This window comes from Nelumbo lutea, chromosome 8, assembly GCF_056320005.1.
Source record: "Nelumbo lutea isolate HS-2025 chromosome 8, American lotus-T2T, whole genome shotgun sequence".
Classification (NCBI taxonomy): Eukaryota; Viridiplantae; Streptophyta; class Magnoliopsida; order Proteales; family Nelumbonaceae; genus Nelumbo; species Nelumbo lutea.
Window position 1 is genome coordinate 23,837,071 of NC_142691.1, and position 15,589 is coordinate 23,852,659.

Here is a 15,589-nt window from a genome sequence, read left to right on the forward strand (position 1 = left end):
GAAAGATGCATTAATTTATTAAACAGGTCTCATAATAAACGGATGCAGCAATTGAACGGCATATTAAAAACTCTATCAGTCCGAGTTTGTCTTACATTAAGGGTTCGTTTGGTTTGCTGGAATAGGGGTTTGGAATCAGAATTGAAATAGGCTATTTCGATTCCAACTGTTTGGTTGGGCGGAATCAGAATCTCATTCCCATTTTTGTTGGAATGGCATTCTCCCATTTGAAAGAATGACTATTCCCTGCCCCTTTTTTGGGAATGAAATCTCATTCCTGCTGATTTTAATTCCCATTCCCATTTCTGTCTGAACCAAACAAACTATGGGAATTGACCATTCCGATTCTGATTCTGACTAGAAACCAAACAGACCCTAAACTCTAATGAATAATGACATAGATCCTGATTTGTCTTGTACTAATGCTAGGGCAAACAATGGATAAATGGTATTAAATAGAAAGGCAAAACATGATTCATGTTGCCGGCCCCATTTAGTTGGGACACTTTTGGCAGATGATTTTTTGGAAAGACATGATAATCAAAGCCCCTACATCTCTGGGTGAATTAAATAAATAAATAAATTAATTAATTAATAAATAAAACAGCTGATTGATTACCACTTTTATGATATTGGTTTATTTATTATTACAAGATTTTCTGGTATCAAGGTCCAACCTTTTATATATTAATATTAATATTAGGTAGCCCCAAAATATATATGGCCTGAATGGTCTAGAATTGACTTGAAATCTGCTATGAACACAGATGTAGGGCTAAGTATTAAATACAGCAAATTAATAAAGGGCAAATTTTTTAAACTGCCCTTAAGGTTTAGGAAATTGACTAAATATATCTCTACTGTTTTTGACAATTTGCCCTTAGTATAGATAGACATCAAATCATTTATCTATCCATCCATCTATACTATTATAAAAAGTAGGAATATCTCCCCATGGCTTTTGGATTATTTTCTTGACTATTTGAATTTGGTCTCTTTTTATTGTAATCACAGAAATAATTGTAATAAATGATTATTACTTTTATCAATGATGAAAATGTAACAAAAAATAAATAAAGCTAACTTTTGAAAACAATACTTATTTCCATCTAAATGGCGGGTCAAAGGTCCAAATGTGTGGATAAAATGGGTCAACCAATGATATCAAAATTAAATAATAAAAATAAAAAATACAAAAAAATCATAAAAAAATGATATGTCTCAAATATTATACATTTATCATAAACAAGAATTATTTTTATAGTTGATTATGAAATGGGGTAGAAATTTTAGAACCACCCAAAAATTTAAAACTCAAAACATAGATAAAAATAAAGGACAAACATAGAAAATAAAAGAATTATAAAAAAATTATGCACATCTCTATGTCCCTACTACCTGGTAAGTGGGTTTCACGTAAACCATGCAGTGCCCCACATGAAGTTCCTACGGCATCTACTGGTATGAGCAGTCTTAAGTAAGAAAATGAAGTTCAGGGGCTCTGGATCAACACTAAGGCTGTGTTTGATATGAAGGAAAAAGTATGGAAAGGATTTTTAATTTCCTTCAAACCAAACATAGCCTAAATGCACCACTCTCAATTTCTGATTTTCATATGACGAGAAATGACCAATAGATAACAACCCTTATCAATGAAGTAATGATCCTCTTGTTCCCAACAAATTAGACCATACCATTAACGACTTTCATCCATTTCTATCATTTACAAGTTACAAGCAATGTAAAAAAAAAAGAAAAAACATTATCAAATGTTTCAAAGTGTTCATGCTAATCCGAAGCCCCAATTGATTGTAGGGAAATATTATACTAGTTGTTGCTTTACCCGTAGCCCAAGTTCTTTTTCAGTTTTTCTACCCTCCATTAATTGTGGTGGTTGTTCAGACTTCTCAAGCAATGTTTTGGGTTCAGTGAGTACGGCTTCGGTCAGGGCAAGATGGTGAACAAAAGGGATGACAAGAATCCAACACCGAGCTGTAGTTTCACCAAGATGTCTCTAGTGTTTGGCATACTTCTTGGAAGCAAATAGTACTCTTGAACAGTTCCATCAGCAAACGCAAGCGTTAGAAACTTCAAACAAGTTAAGACTGCATCTGCATGAACTATATATGTCTCTCTGGGACGACTCAACTCTTCTACATTCTTTATCAACTTCTTGGCCTTCTTTCTTTCTTCGTCACATGGACAGTTGGATCGCTAGATCAGCCAGTGAAACTGGTATTTGGTCCAGAAACAACATTTGCAATAGAAAGAAACAGGTATTTGGTTCAGAATCAGCATTTGAAAATTGAAATAGTCTAGGCTTTCGGTTCAGAGGTTTGAAGAAGATGAACAGTATTTTCAGATTCAAAGGGTAAATTTGAAATTACAGGAAAAATTATCATAACTATAAACAGCCCTAAACGTTTTATTAAGGCGGTTTTTGGGATCGATGCTGTTTCCTGAGAGACGTTTTCTCAGAAAATGGTGCTGCACAAGCATATTATTTTTTCAAAAAAAAAAAACATTTTCTTAGATTTTCTTAATTTCCAATGTGTTATCTGAAAAAAACATTTTTTGGAAAAATAGCTTACCAAATAGTAGGCGTTTCTCAAAAAATGAATTTCTGATATAACGCTGATGTGACACCGTTTTCTAAAAAACGGCATCCAACCCAAACAATACCTACTAAGAGAGCTTCATGTTGGCCACCTTAAAAAAATACATGTAATTAATTTTTGAAACCGTATATATTTAATTCTTAAGCAAATTGATGAAATTAATAATAAAATATAAAACACCATGATTAGGGCAGAAATTGGGTGGGTCCGATTTAGATGTAGTCCAGCCCCGCTTTACTATCAATAAAAGATAAAAAATATTATATATAACATTGTTATATATATATATTTCATTACATTACAATGACTACATGTAATCGGACTTTGATTTTTATTATATTGAATGGGTCAAATCAGCATTGGTTTCAATTACAAAACAGATACAAGTTTTAACATCCAAGTCTAATATGATCAAGGGAAAATTCCCGATTAGTACCTTGTATATTGGGTTTATTTTCACTTTGGTTCCCAAACTATAAAATGCGATAATTCAGTATGCGAACTTTTAAAACATGATAACAAAAAATAAAGCAAAAAGAAATCAAGATAACAAAAATAGAAATAAAAGTAAAACAGACAATCAGAGAACAAATATTTTGTATTTTCTATATTTTTACTTTTTTATATCTAATGTATACTAATCAGTAATATCCTTTTTCCAACATTATATTAATTTATCTTTAATAATTTTCTATAATTTATAATGAAAAATACACAATTTTTTAATAGTTTTTCAAAATCTATCATTTAATACATTTTAAATAAACTTTAAAAAAGTCACTGCGTTTAAGAGAAATGCTGAAAAGTTATGGTGAATTTTAGACAAATTTCCAAAATAGAATAAAGAAAAATAAAAGAAGCATTTAATTATCTCTTATCCCAAGACTCATTGGAGAATGTATAGATTATTTTTCTCTTGATCGATGTTTAAAAAATGATGTAGATTAAAAGAGAGAGAGAGAGAGAGAGAGAACTAGGAGGGGTTTTGGAGCTAGGAGAGTAAAGCTGTATTTATAATAAAAAACCACCAAATTCCAAAGGGATTTTTTTTTTTTGAAGTGAGTAGCTGATATATTCAACTGCATTTTAAAATATAGTTTATACACACAGTGGCCCAATGATACGAGTATATTTTATGTAACAGAGCTAATATATGTGAACATTTCACCAAAAAAAGGTTATATATATGTAAACTAATATGTATAACAGAGCTGCAAAAAGCTCTTTCTCAACAATATGGCTCTCCCCTATTCAAGAAACTTGTGTCTCCAATTCTCGGAAATTTCTTCTGCTCTGTTTCAGATCTTCATCTTCTTCATGTTGCTAATCCCCTTTTCAAATCCAATTTCCTTTAACTTTTCCAGCTTCGATGATAAAGCACGAGATTCAATAAACTTGGAACGCGATGCAAAGATCTCAGCCAGCCAAGACATCCAACTCAACGAAATCGAATGGAGTAGTGGCCGAGCTACATACAGAGACCCGGTGCGTCTCTGGAACAAGGAAACAGGAACGCTCACAGACTTCACCACTCAATTCTCTTTTTACATTGATTCATTAAATGACGAAAGATATGCTGATGGAATGGCCTTCTTCCTCTCTCCCAATGGTTCCGCCTTGCCTTCTACATGCTGCAATATGGGTATTTTTAAACAATACAGCGAACTCGACCCTTTAGAAAATCAAGTTGTTGCCGTGGAGTTTGATACTTATGGAAATGAATGGGACCCAGTACCCTCAGAAGACAATTGGAGCTTTATACCCTATCATGTAGGTATTGACATCAACTCAGCTAGATCAGTAGCAACTGCTAACTGGACTAGTACTAGCTTCGAGGATGGGAAAATGACTATAGCTAATATTAGCTATAACTCTAGTACAAAAAACTTGAGTGTTTCCTGGACCTACGCTGACAATCCAACTTCTAGCCTCTCTTTTAAAGTTGATCTGAAGAATTACCTACCGGAATGGGTTATGGTTGGGTTCTCTGGTTCCACAGGTCGAACAGGTGAGCTTCATGTGGTTCGCTCCTGGTATTTTTATTCGAGTTTACAAGTAGAGTCGTCTGATTCGAGTGGGGGAACGAATTGGAAGACAAAAATGGTGGTTGGAGTGGTTGTTGGGGCAAGTATGAGTGGCTTGGGTGTGATTTCTTTCATCCTGTGGATCAAGAGGAAAAGGCAAAGAGAAGAAGAAGAAGAGGAGGAAGATATGGTCTTTGGCAATTCCATTAATGAAGAATTTGAAAGGGGAATCGGACCAAAAAGGTTCTTGTATGGTGAGTTGGTTCGTGCAACAAATAACTTTGCAGAGGGCCGAAAGCTTGGAGAGGGAGGGTTCGGAGGGGTTTATAAAGGTTTTCTGAGTGATCTAAATATGGAAATTGCAGTCTAGAGGATCTCTCAAAGGTCTAAACAAGGGATAAAGGAATACATGTCCGAGGTGAAGATCATTAGTCAAGTACGGCACAAAAACTTAGTCCAACTTGTGGGTTGGTGCCACCAACGAAAGGAGCTGCTCCTCGTATACGAGTTCATGCCCAACGGGAGTCTTGATTCCCATCTGTTTGGACAGAAGGAACCATTGGGATGGGAGGTAAGATACAAGATAGCTCTTGGACTGGCCTCTGCGTTGTTTTATTTGCATGAAGAGTGGGAACAATGCATCGTACATAGAGATATTAAATCCAGTAATGTGATGTTAGATGCAAACTTCAATGCAAAACTTGGAGATTTTGGGTTAGCTAGACTTGTAGACCATGGCCAACGAGCACAAACAACTGTGTTAGCTGGCACCATGGGTTACATGGCTCCCGAATGTGTTGCAACTGGGAAATCTAGCAAGGAGTCAGATGTGTACAGCTTTGGAATTGTTGCTTTGGAAATTGCTTGTGGAAGGCGGCCTATTGAACCATGGCTAGAAACAAATAAGGTAAGGTTGATAGATTGGGTATGGGAGCTCTACGGAAGAGAAATGCTTGTTGAAGGAATAGATCCTAGACTTACAAATATGGGTTTTGATGAAAAGCAATTGAAGTGTTTGATGGTTGTTGGGCTATGGTGTACTCATCCAGATTCCAACCTCCGACCCTCCATAAAGCAAGTGATGCTGGTTCTTAGTTTTGAAGCTCCACTACCCACTCTCCCACCTAAGATGCCTGTGCCTACCAATTATGCGGCTACACTGGATATGCATAATGTCTCGAATCCACCATCTGCTAATAATTATTCTTTTGCTGATATTTCCACTACATCAATCTTGTATCCACGCTAAGTTGGAACCCTATGTTGTATGTTTTCAATCGGTTTATTTCTTTTATTTTCCTTGGGTGCATGTATGTGGTTTTGGAATAAAACAATGTAAGTTGTCTTTTTTTTTTCTATTGTTTTCCTCCCCGAGTGTATACATGCTCTTTATCTGAAAAAATAAATGGCTTGTATTTTGTGCTTACTTACGTGACAATTGACATATTCAAATGTTGTTTTAAACATCATCTGGTATAATGACAATAAGAATATGAGAAAACCCAGTGAGTTAGACGTTTATTTGGCTGTTGTATTTATAATGCATGGCTCTTGTAAGTGTTATAATAGAATACTAGAATACAATAGATAAGTGTTATCAACATAGATGCAAAGAGACAAGGATGAAACATATCGACTGCCTTAGTGAAGCAAACAACACTGACATTATCACACCAAATCAAAGGCAGTGTAAGCAATTGAACATCCAACTCATTAAGCAAGTAACAAAGCCACAATATATATATATATATAATTACTAAAAATAAACTTATAACAAAAATAGAAAAAATACAAAAAATTAAATTTCAAAAGTTAAATTATAGATGCTTAATATCCAATAATTATTTTTAATCTTCAATTAAATAAAAAAAATAAAAATACATTTGTAAATAATTATTGAAAGCATATTTATAATGAATATACACTATTATTATAAAATTTTTACTAATAAATATACCTTTGTTGATAGTTATTTTCTGTAATTATTAATTGATATAAGTGAAATTAGTTATTTACAATATTACTTAGTCATTGAAATAATATTGTTATTTCAATTTTTAAAATATTAATTATTTATTGAATTTAATAATCCATAAACTTATAATTGTACTATTATTACATAATTCATTATTAATTTTGTAAAATATTAAAATATTATTAATATGAACATTACGAATTCTATTATAATTATTTATCTACTTTAAGAAATTTTTAAATTTATTACATAATTTTTTTATTTTAACTATTTAAATTTTTGTCATGTTTAATATTTTGTTATTTAAATATTTATATAAAATGTAAAATATTTAAAAATTTTCATTATTTGAATATATTTATTTTAATGTTATTATGTAATATTAAATATTTTGTTACATTACTTAGCTATTTTTAATGTTTTTATTTAAGATTTTTAGTTATTGAAATATTTAAATAATGTTTTATTTTTTAATGTTAAAGTTTTATTATTTGAATGACATTTATATTGAATAATTCATTAAATTATAATTTATATATTTACTACATAAGTTCATGATGAATTTTGTAAAAATATTGAATTTTTAATAATATGAACATTATTAAATCTTTTAACGTTTTTCATGCATTGGTGAACCGTTTCCCCCAATGGTTGATTGATGTACATCCTACATGGTGCTTACCTGTCAGCACATACATGTAAAATGTTACATACCAAACAACATTGTGTTGCTCACTGCCCACGTGGCAGAAACATTTTTTGTGTAAAACGGGTCTTGGAAGAATGGACGTTTTTTCTTGAAAATCGGTTTCAAAAGCACCCACGCTTCCAAACATGATGTTATTATATAATTTCGTTATAATATTTAAATAGTTCTGAATTTTTTTAATTGAAACTTTCTTTAGATAGATATAAATAAAAAGTGGGTGGGGGGGGGGGGGAGGATAAATAGGAATTAGAGATAGTTTAGGAGAGAATCTGTTTACTAAATTAGAGATAAATAGGAGTTAGAGATAATTTAGGAGATAAATAGAAACTACAGAGAATTTAAGAGGAAGTGGGGGAAAGTGGTGCCAATTGACTAAACATTAGAAAAACAAATCCCTCTTTCTTTATGATTGTTAAAAATAATTAAATATATGTGATTTATTTATTGATTTAATTGGTAATTATGTGAAATTAAAAAAAATAGAAAAGAGAATTTGAAGCAAGGAAAAATATGATAACGTGGACAAACCAATTAATGTATATATAGATGAGGATCCAAATTATAATAAAATTGATCTCTTGGACGAAAATTAATAGATTGGGGAGAAAAAGACAAGTAGAAGAGAGACCGACAAACTTGGAATTGCATATTTTATTACCTCAACTTATCCTTATGAGCAACCGACCAACTCCAGTCTATCTTTAATACCCGTCCAACTGCCATCCTACTCTGTCAACTACTCTATATCCATTTGATGAAAAGAACAAAAAAAAAAAAGAAAATTCAAGGAAAATTCTAAGTTCAAAATAATTGGAGGTTTGCCAGATATTCAACCCGATCTATCTAATCAATTGGGCTTCATTATTGAGAAGCAGCCAGCCAACTAACGATTGTATCATCTGCTTAAGTTGTTACTCGTCGTTTGTGATCATTGTATATGCATCTTTATCAGCTATTACACATCTTCTGTCATTTCTCTACATTGCTACTAAGTCAATAACAGTAAAATTACAAAAAATGTCAATGTTTAAGTTGGTTTTCAAATTTTCACCTTCAATCTACCTAATTTAAATCATATATGCTGAAATTGAAAGCATAACTTAAATCTTTTTACAAAAAAATTGTGATGTGGACCAGTCAATACCACACTACAGAACACCACTATGGGTGTGGACTAGTCTTGTCCACACAGTTTGTCCACTGTTTAAAATAGTTGCGGACTATTGTGTGGTATTGAATGGTCCACACCTTGTGGCAGGGACCAATCCATACCACACAATAGTCCACAACTATTTTTTGGAGGGAAGAAAAAATGCGCCTATAGCTCTTTCAATGGTAACTTAATGCTTTATCATTAAGTTGCAAAGAGCTGGTGGACCCTGTACAGCCAATGATTCCTCTCCCCATTTGGAGTTAATACTTACCATGTGGTACTTATTACGACACAAGATGGACCCTACTTAATAGACACTTCTTAATAGAATTTCTTTATGCATTTTTCTACAAATGGTGTTTCTGCATTTTTTCTTGTAGAATTTTTTTTTTTACATTTATTTTGCAATTTCTGCAAATTTGGAGTATTTTCTTGCATTTTTTCTGAAATTTTTACAAAATTTTTGTAATTTTTGTCTCTTCTCAAAATCAATATTTTCTGTCTATTTTCTTTGGATATTTGGATTGAAGAAAAGTAGTACTAAAGGAAATCCTTTTATTTCCTGGCTGTTGCATATGCAGTGCATAACAATCATTGTAAGTATTGTGAACCTGGGCCAATTTTCTGTTTTTTGCCTTGCATTGAAAGCTCCATTGTCTCATTTCAACTGTTTTGGATGTTTTAACCTGCATACTACCTCATATTGACCTTGTTCCATATATGATTTGATGGAAAAATGAAGCCCAATTTTACATTTTCAACTTAAGCAGAGTCTTGTTCTATGTTAACTTAAGCCATGAGTTATTTCATCTGAAGGCATTGATGTCAAGATTTCACATTAAGTGGGACACACAATCATGCACTTTTTTTTTTTAATTCTTTTTATCAATTCTAGTTAGGGAGGCATCAACTAGTGTTCTTGTAATAAGAACACCATTTAGGTTCTGATTTGTTGAAATTGGTTATTGTTCATTGCAGGAAAAGTAGGACCATTGAACAGCATGTTGTACCTGTTGTCTTGTATCTGTACTCCACAGGTGCTACTAAACCTCAATTAACAGGATGAGCTAGTAAGTTTCATATACATCTTCTGGTTCTACTTGTTCATCAGGATTGCATAAAATCAATAAATATATTTAATGCTCTCTGCTACTTTTGTCTTAGGAACGCTAGGGTCCAATGAAGGTATGTATTTCATTTTGGTGAATTAGTAGTTTAGAATGAGCACTGAAGAAGATACTGGGTTATTTTCATAGCTAGTGCACTTGCTATCACTTCTCCTTGGTGGTGAGGTTTAGTTTGTATTTCACTACTTGATAACTAGTGCACTTGCTAGGGTTATTTTCATAGCTATCACTTCTCCTTGGTGGTCAGGTTTAGTTTGTCTCGGGGCCGGGTGCCGGGGAGGAAGTTGAGGCTGAGGCAGCTGGGGGAATTGCTGCTAAAAGTGATACTGGGAGGCATGATGTAGCGCTTGCTACTAGTAGAGTTGGTTCTGCTGAATTTGCTGTACTTGGGCTTACAAGGCCCGCATGCACTGTATCCAATCGTCAAGCTGGTTCTCCCTGGTCGGCAGAGGGACAACAGTTGGTTCAGCAAAGGTTATCTCAACAGATGGGGGAAAGGGAATGCTCACAGGCGCCACTGCTCGTGGCATGTTCAAGCTAGGGATCCCATCCACTGTAAGGGGAATGGTGAACTGTCCAATGCATACCACAGGGACCTGGGGTTGTTCCCTAGTGTTGTCCATCTCCATGCTACGCCCGACGTTGTTTGAAGAAGCTATGGATGCTGGATTTTCGAGAAAGAGGTGCTGTGAAAGCTTAGAGGGAGGCTTTCAGAAGCGTTTCCCACAGACAGCGCCAAATGGTGTAGCACGATCCGATCGGTCCTATCTGTTGGTAGTCTCGCCTCTGACGGAGCGGGAGATGCCTAAAACAGGAAGGGAAAGAAGATCTCCGGGGGAGGAACTCGGTGGAGATGCTCCGAAGCTCAGGTTAGTATTTTTGAGAAGGCAAGGAAGATGGGAGACCAGAAGGTGCGACTTGTTCACTTACCTCTACACTTGGAGGAAGAGGACTTTTTATAACTACCCTGGTGCACTTGCTTCCAAACTTTTGCCAGGTGGGGCATCATTGCCTCTACGGGGACAGACATAACCGCCACTGTCTTCCCTATCAGGGCCGTCTCTGCGACTTGAGATGACGGTAGCAGGTGGCCATTGGAATGCGGCTGTCATGTGTTAGACCCCTAATCAGTCAGGCACGCCACCTCAGAGTACGGGCTTCTTTGGTGTCAGGTAAGGTTGTTCAATCATGCGTTTTGGAGCTGAAGTGCCAGAGTGGTGCGTGAGGTGAGGTCTTGAGCTCGGATAGAAGTGTATTCCGATCTGACTCACCTCGGGTCAGTTTGGGCTTTTTCCCTTCTCATTCCTCACAAGGCTCGGGGCTTAAGGGAGAGCTCAAGCTCTTCCTCTTGGGGTCGCGGGTTCCTCTTGGGGGAGCTTGGGAGCTCCTCCTTGGGGGAGCTCGGGGCTCCTCTTTGGGGAGCTCGGGTCGTGGGCACGCTGCCGTGCCGGGCTGGCGCTCCTACCAAGTCACCCAGTTGCTTCCACATGTCGTACAGCCAATGGGTCGGGCCAAATCTCCCTCCATCACTTTCCCTTCATAATTCTAACTACAAAATATCAACCTTAGTCCATATGGAGTTCATTTAAGAGCTATGGATTCTTTAGTTTCTTATCTTAGTGCAAATAAACCATGAAGCTAGTGTGTGTGTATATATTATTTTTTAACAAATATTATCATTTTTTATTGAAAGAAAAGGTTACTAAAGAAAACAAAGTTTTATTTAATTCCATACGTTGGAAACCTTTAATTTCTGTTGATATTTGTATTACCTTTTAAGCCCCATGGCCCCCATTAATTTTGTTCCATCAGTTGGATGTACAAAACAATAAAATGAGCTATTTGTTAGGCTTAGGTGATACTTCCTAGGTGAGGGTACAAGGGAATCTTTTGAAGGGACTTTCTCTTGGCCTTGGTTCTTTTTTATGAACTTATAGCAAGATTTTCATCAATAATGTAGTACTTCTAGCAATAATCACATTCCAAAGCATATTCTTCGAATTGTTGTCTCTCCCATTGTTGTTAGACTCAGGTCAACCGGTGAACTGGTTATCCAAATAATTTTCTGGGTCCCAGCTCTTTTGTTGAAAAGCTAACCAATGTTTAAACCTTGAAGTTTTGAATGTTAAAACTGTATCCGACTAGATTTCTGGTTTTTCATCCAATTCATTTTGAAAGTATTGCTCTCTCCTTTCTAATCTCCATATTAGTATCTTCAGAATTCGGGCTGCCCTTGAATCATATTAAGCTGATAATAGTCAAGAAGAAGGAAGAGAAAGAGAGAGAGAAAGAATAAGAGAAGAGAAAAAAGGGAGAGAAAGGACTGGTTTGAATGAGAGAAAAAGATCACTCTTCCATTCGGCCAGAATTGATTTATATTATTTATATTATGAAAAAGAGAGAAATACCCCTACATGTTCAACACTAACACTCCCCCTCAAGCTGGGGAATATATATCATATAATCCTATCTTATTACATATGTAGTCCACTCTTCCCCGACTTAATCCTTTACTAAACAAGTCTGCCCACTGGTTCCTGTGTTAACATATGTAGTATCTATCACTCCACTCAACACATTTTTACAAAGTGACAATCAACCTCTATATGCTTGGTTTTCTCATGAAACACTGGATTAGAAGAAATATGAATTGTAGCCTGATTGTCACAGTAGAGTTTCATTGGAGTATCAATAGTGTATCCCATCTCGTGTAGAAGATTCTTCAACTACAATAATTCACAAGTAATATGTGTCATAGCTCTATATTCTACCTCTGCATTACTTCTTTTCACAACCGTCTACTTCTTACTTTTCCATGTCACCAGATTACCCCTAAGAAAAGTGCAATAGCTGGTGGTAGATCTCCTATCAGACAAAGAACCGGCCTAGTTAGCATCAGTATATCCTTCTATTTTAAGTTTTCCACCACTCTTGTATATCAAACCACGACCAAGAGCCCCCTTTAAATACCTCACAATCCTTAGAACCTCATCCCAATGTGGAACCAGATGATTCTACATGAACTGACTTACTACATTAACCGCAAATGAAATATCTAATCGAGTAATGGTTAGGTAGTTCAGTTTACCTACTAGTCATCGGTATCTGCTAGGGTCTTCAAACACTTCACCCATATCGTTGCTCAACTTAGTATTTGTTTGTATAGGTGTTTCAACTGGTTTAGCACCTAACAAACCTGTTTTTTCTAGCAAATCAATGACATATTTCCTCTGACACAAGTTAATACCATGCTTAGATCTTGCTACTTCTATCCCCAAGAAATATTTCAATTTACCAAAATCCTTTGTCTAAAAATGTTCTTGCAGAAAAGCCTTCAACCTATCAATGCCCATTTTATTATTTTCGGTAATAACAATATCATCTACATACACCACCAATAGAATCTTTCTTGCCTGAGAGTCATCACTAAAGACTAAATGGTCAATTTGGCACTGTTTCATACCAAACTTCTTTACCACCTCACTGAACTTACCAAACCATGATCGATGAGACTATTTAAGCCCATAAATGGCCTTCTTTAGTCTGCACACTTTACCGTCCTCCCCCTGAGCAATAAACCCTGGTGGTTGCTCCATATAGACCTTTTCGAGCAGATCACCATGCAAGAAAGCATTCTTGATATCAAGCTGATAGAGGGGCCAATCATACATAGTAGTAAGAGAGATCACAACACGAACTGGACCAATCTTAGCAACTAGGGAGAAGGTCTTTGTGTAGTCAATACCATAGGTTTGGGAGTACCCTTTGGTAATTAGTCTAGATTTCAACTGCTCTACACTACCATCAGGTAAGTACTTAATAGTATAAATCCACTTACAACTGATAGCCTGCTTACCAGGAGGAAGAGGCAAAGGCTTCCTAAACATCTTTACGGACAACAACAGAGGACAACAAGGAAATAAACTGGCGATGGGAAGCAGAAAGGTGAGTGAGAGAAACATAATTAGAAATAAGGTGAAGGGTATAACTACGTTTGCCTTTCCGCACAATAATGGGAAGATCAAGGTCAGATTCTGGGGGTGGGGCTGGTGTGGGGACAATTGTCAGATCTGTCGACAATGATGGAGGTGGAGGAGGAATCGGTACATGTGGGCGATGTGTATACACTTGATGGATAGGTGGCCGTTCAACAGGTGGTGGCACCGGAGGCAAGGACTTGGTCACAGTTGGAACAAGAGGAATGAAATTTGCAATTGGAAGAGGAAGGGGAGGAGGTGAGAAGGAAGAAACATCACTAGACCCCAAGAAAAATGGAGTAGACTCAAAAAAGGTAACATCAACACACACAAAGGAACGTCGAGAGCTAGGATGATAACATTTATACCCTTTTTGAGTTCGAGAATAGCCAAGGAAGATGCACTTAATAGATCATGCATCTAACTTGTCCCTTTTTGGCCCTAGATTATGAACAAAGTATGCACACCCAAAAACCCGAGGAGAAAAAGGAAACGGAGACAAGGTAGGAAACAAAGTGGTGAATGGAGAATGACCATCAAGGATAGGGACATTCATGTGAGGCATGAGAGATCGAGCTGTTTCCAAAAAATGACGATTCTTTCTCTCAGCCACTCCATTTTGTTATGGGGTATATGTACATGAAGTTTGATGGATAATGCCATGTTGGTCCAAGTATTCTTAAATTGATGAAGAAAAGTATTCACAACCATTATTGGAATGAAAAGTTTTAATGTGAACACCAAATTAGTTGCGATCTCAGTATAAAATTTTTGGGAAATGGTAAACAATTCACTCATTTCTTCTATTAAATAGGGTCATGTTATCATTGAATAATCATCAACAAAAATGACAAAATATTTATATCCATTGTATGGCATTACTTTATAAGGACCCCAGGCATCTAAATGAACCAAAGAAAAATGACTCGACATACGATTATCAACCCGAGGACTAAAGGGAACATCATGATGTTTTCCTAACTGACACGACTCACAATCTAAAACAGAAAGATGACTCAACGAAGGAACCAAAGACTTCAAAACTTTCAGTGAAGGGTGATTAAATCGACAGTGCCACTAGAGAGGAGAGAGAGATGACTAAAGAGTTGTTGACGTTTTTCCACTACCGTCAAGATAATACAATCCACCGGTTTCATGCCCTCCACCAATCTTCATCCTCATCTTGAGATCCTGAAAAACACATGAAAAAGGGTAAAATGTAATAGAGCAATTAAGAGACTTTGTTAACTTACTAATTGGCATAAGGTTAAACGAAAACTTAGGAACATACAGAATTGAGGATAAAGGTAAGGGAGTCATGTTCACATTGCCAACACCACAAATGGATGATGTGGAGCCATTAGCAAGGGTGACGGATTGTGATGTTGAGCAATGAGAGAGGGAAGAAAACGCACCTAGAGTTCCAATCATATGATCGGAGGCTCCAAAGTCAATAATCCAGGGATTGGGTTTGGATGCTAGACAAGCCATACCTGAGTGTGCGAGAGTGATTGTTTTCTACTGAGATGTGGCCTGAACAAACCTTTCATACTCATCACAGGGAACACTCATCATCTCCTTCTTGGGAACATTTGTGGATGTAGGAAGCATTTGATCAGCTGGACGACTCTCCTGTCTGAAGCTACTATCACTAGTCATGGCATGATTGGTCCAAGTTGAAAGTGAACCATGCAAGTCATAGCAAAAATTAATGGGATGTCCATCCATACCACAGTGTGTACACCTCCTCAGACCCGAACTACGTCATCGGCCATGGGATCCCCCTGAATCTCTACCTCCAGTACGACCACCACCATGGTTATAAGTAGGTCCACCACCACCACTCCAGCCATATACCGGTCCAATGCTACCACTATGGCCAGACTGAGCTCCCCGAGCTCCACCTTTAACACCATGGCCCCTTGATACTATAAAGGCTGATCTATCGGAAACACTAGTGTTCTCGGTAGATCCAATGGAAATCCTCCTATGTCGATCAAACAATT

At 36.2% G+C, this 15,589-nt stretch overlaps 1 pseudogene across 1 annotated transcript; it reads left to right on the forward strand.

Moving 5' to 3' along the window:
• The first annotated feature begins 3,790 nt into the window (after positions 1–3,790).
• On the forward strand, positions 3,791–6,003 carry LOC148843378 (L-type lectin-domain containing receptor kinase IX.1 pseudogene; annotated as a pseudogene). Its single transcript, XR_016103689.1, has one exon. The product of XR_016103689.1 is annotated as an L-type lectin-domain containing receptor kinase IX.1 pseudogene (transcript).
• Positions 6,004–15,589: the final 9,586 nt, after the last annotated feature.